The following is a 3,950-nucleotide window of genomic DNA, read 5'->3' as shown; positions in this document are numbered from 1 at the left end:
CTAAAAGGGGTGGGCACAGTGACTCATGCCTGTAATCTCAGCGTTTCGGGAGGCCGAGGCAGGAGGATTGCTTGAGCCCAGGAGTTTAGGACCAGCCCGGGCAATACAGTGAGACCCTCCCTACAAAAAAATTTAAAAATTAGCCAAGCATGGTGGAATGTGCCTGTAGTCCCAGCTGCTCAGGAGATTGAGGTGGGAGGATCGTTTGAGCCTAGAAGGTGGAGGTTGCAGTGAGCTGAGATCATGTCACTGCACTCCAGCCTGGGAGAGGAGCCAGACTCTGTCTCAAACAAAAAAAGAAAGAAAGTTTCTAGAAGAGTCACACATGGAAACTATGGCAATGAAAAGGCTGAGTGATAAAGCAAGTCTTGAAAAAATGTATAGAATACTATTTACATAGAGCTTACAGACATGCAAAATTACAAATTTTTTGGGGGGGAATAAAAATGTGGTCAAAATATAAAGAAAAGTAAGGGAATCATAAATATAAATGTAACATTCAGGGATCAGTTACCTCTGAGAGAAGCGGGAAGGAGCTATGAGGAGGGGTACAGGCAGGGCATGTGTTATTCTCTTTCTTACACTAGGTGCTGGGTGCAAGAGCTTATAAATGCATTCTTAATCTTTGCACATGTATTAATGTTGTTTTGTGGTCACTAAGTAACAAAAATAATATTTAAAAAAAATGTTTTAAGACATCAGAACCTTAAACATTATACACAAGAATAAGGCCACCATCCCAAGGCAACTGACTTGTCACCTCTTTTCAAAGAGCTGGGTAGATGAGGCAGATGTTCTGGGTGGAGGGCAGGACAAGAGTTTGGAGTCTGCTCTGCTCTCTTTTCATGCTGGGCTGTCGAGGGGGTGGGAAGGTGGGCAGTGCATATCTTAGGCAGCCAGGCCTCTGTTACATTTGCAAAACTGGTCTGCAGATGCAGCACATGATAAAGAGCTCTGTCCAGAACCACCCGCCACATTGCTGATTGCCCTGGCAAACACATGCCTGCCAGATAACATCTTTAATATCCAGGGGGAAATGAATTTCCCTGCTTGGTCCGCCTATTTGGCCTAGCCTCTCATCACAATCAGCTTATCTAGCATATCTGCCTCTCCCGGTACAGAGAAGAGAAATTCTTCTTCTGCCACTGAGCTTTCTGCTACTGCTAAGAACACACTGTTAAAATGGCAGGGCGTGATGTTGGTCATGCTTCGTTTTCTTCCTTCCTCCATTCACTTTTATGGATGGCTTTTGCATTAGAGCTGTGCCAGGGCCCACGAAACCTGGGATGAATCAGGAATGAACCCCATTCTGGAAGAGTGGGCAGTCCAGTGGTGTAGACAGACTAGAAAGCAAATAATCACAGAACACAGTGTAATGGGCCTGGTGCGGTGGCTCATGCCTATAATCCCAACACTTTGGGAGACTGGGGTGGGCAGATTACATGAGGTTGTAAGTTCAAAACCAGTCTGGCCAACATGGAGACCTCCCATCTCTACTAAAAATACAAAAAGTAGGCTGGGCACGGTGGCTCACACCTGTAATTCCAGCACTTTGGGAGGCCGAGGCAGGCGGATCACCTGAGGTCGCAAGTTCGACACCAGCCTGACCAACATGGAGAAACTCCGTCTGTACTAAAAATACAAAATTAGCTGGGTGTGGTGGTGCATGCCTGTGATCCCAGCTACTTGGAGGGTGAGGCCAGAGAATTGCTTGAATCCGGGAGGCAGAGGTTGTGCTGAGCCAAGATCGAGCCATTGCAACTCTAGCCTGGGCAATAAGAGTGAAACTCCATCTCAAAAAAAAAAAAAAAAGTAGCCAGCCGTCCTGGCGCATGCCTATAATTCCAGAATTCCAGCTATTTGGGAGGCTGAGACACAAGAGTTGCTTGAACCCGGGAGTTGGGGGTTGCAGTGAACTGAGATGGCGCCAGTGCACTCCAGCCTGGGCGACAGAGCAAGACTGTCTCTGGAAAAAAAAAAAAGAGTATAATAGAGGCAATGGAGCCACAGGAGAAAAGCAGGGTGAAAAGCTTAATTTCACCAAGGTGGTGGTCTGGGAATGTTTCCAGAGGAAATGAATTTTTATTTCCTCCACAATAAAGTGTGCGTGTGTGTGTGTGTGTGTGTGTGTGTGTGTGTGTATATATATATATATATATAAATTATGTATTATATATATTATGTGTATTATATATAAATTATATATATATGTTATATATAATATACATATATAAATTATATATGTATCTGTCGCCCAGGCTGGAGTATAGTGGTGAGATCTCGGCTCACTGGAACCTCTGCCTCCCAGGTTCAAGAGGTTCTCCTGCCTCAGCCTCCCAAGTAGCTGGGATTACAGGCACACACCACCATGCCCGGCTAATTTTTGTACTTTTAGTAGAGATGGGTTTCACCAAGTTGGCCAGGGTGGCCTTGAAATCCTGACTTCAACTGATCTACCCACTTCGGCCTCCCAAAGTTCTGAGATTACAGGCATGAGCCATTGTGCCTGGCCTCTAAAGTTATTTATTTATTTTTTTGAGAAGGAGTCTTGGGCAGCTTGCTCCATTGCCCAAGCTGGAGTACAGTGGGGCCATGTCAGCTCACTGCAACCTCTGCCTCCCAGGTTCAAGTGATTCTCCTGCCTCAGCCTCCTGAGTAGTTAGGACTACAGGCATGGGCCACCATGCCCAGCTAATTTTTGTATTTTTACTAGAGACGGGTTTTCACCATGTTGGCCAGGATGGTCTCCATCTCTTGACATTGTGATCTACCCACCTCAGCATCTCAAAATGCTGGGACGTGTGCCACCACACATGGCCAAGTAAATATTTTTTATTATGGAGGTGATACATGCAATTACAGAAAAATGAGAATACTGAAAAGGGATATTAAAAACATTCGTTTCATTGGAACCGAGTCATTAAAAATAACCAATAATAATAAAACAAAAAAAATTCGTTTCTCTCCACCAGAACAATCATTGTTAATCTCTTAGTGTATCTCAAAAGGCGCTAATTGAACTGAATCTTAAAAGTTGAGTAGGAGGTATTGAAGTTTTATTCCTTAAACTGTGACGTGGGTATCTCAGTGTTTTACAGTGCTTCTTAATCTATGTATACATTAAATGTATTATTTTTAAAATTAATTGAGACGGTCTCACCAGGTGCAGTGGCTAACACCTATAATCCTGGCACTTTGGGAGGCCGAGATGGGCGAATCACAAGGTCAGGAGTTAGAGACCAGCCTGGCCAACATGGTGAAACCTCATCTCTACTAAAAATAAAAATAAATAAAATTAGCTGGGTGTAATGGCGGGCACCTGTAGTCCCAGCTACTTGGGAGGCTGAGGCAGGAGAATCGTTTGAACCCGGGAAGCGGAGGTTGCAGTGAGTCGAGATCGCGCCACACTGCATTCTAAAACCGAAAAAAAAAAAAAACCCGTCTCAAAAAAAAAAAAAAAAAAAAAAGAGAGAGACAGGGATCTCACTCTGTTGCCCAGAGCCCAGGGTGTTCATGGTTCACTGCAGCCTCTACCCCCTGGGCTTAAATGATCCTCCCACCCCAGCCCCCAGACTATCTGGGACTAATCACATGCCACCACCGCAGGCCTCCTGCATTCTTGTATGTATACAGTATCTCACAATTAAAGGGTAAATAAACATAAGATCTAGTCAAGGGTATTGAGAGGACTGGCCTAGATATTTCATATATATATATATATATTTTTAAAGACAGGGTTTCGGCCAGGCGCGGTGGCTCAAGCCTGTAATCCCAGCACTTTGGGAGGCCGAGGCGGGTGGATCACGAGGTCAAGAGATCGAGACCATCCTGGTCAACACAGTGAAACCCCGTCTCTACTAAAAATACAAAAAATTAGCTGGGCATGGTGGCGCGTGCCTGTAATCCCAGCTACTCAGGAGGCTGAGGCAGGAGAATTGCCTGAACCCAGG

The sequence above is a fragment of the Cebus imitator genome, unplaced genomic scaffold (assembly GCF_001604975.1).
Source record: "Cebus imitator isolate Cc_AM_T3 unplaced genomic scaffold, Cebus_imitator-1.0 Scaffold70, whole genome shotgun sequence".
Lineage (NCBI taxonomy): Eukaryota > Metazoa > Chordata > Mammalia > Primates > Cebidae > Cebus > Cebus imitator.
The sequence above is the reverse complement of the archived record's forward strand: the minus strand, read 5'-3'. Positions refer to the sequence as shown.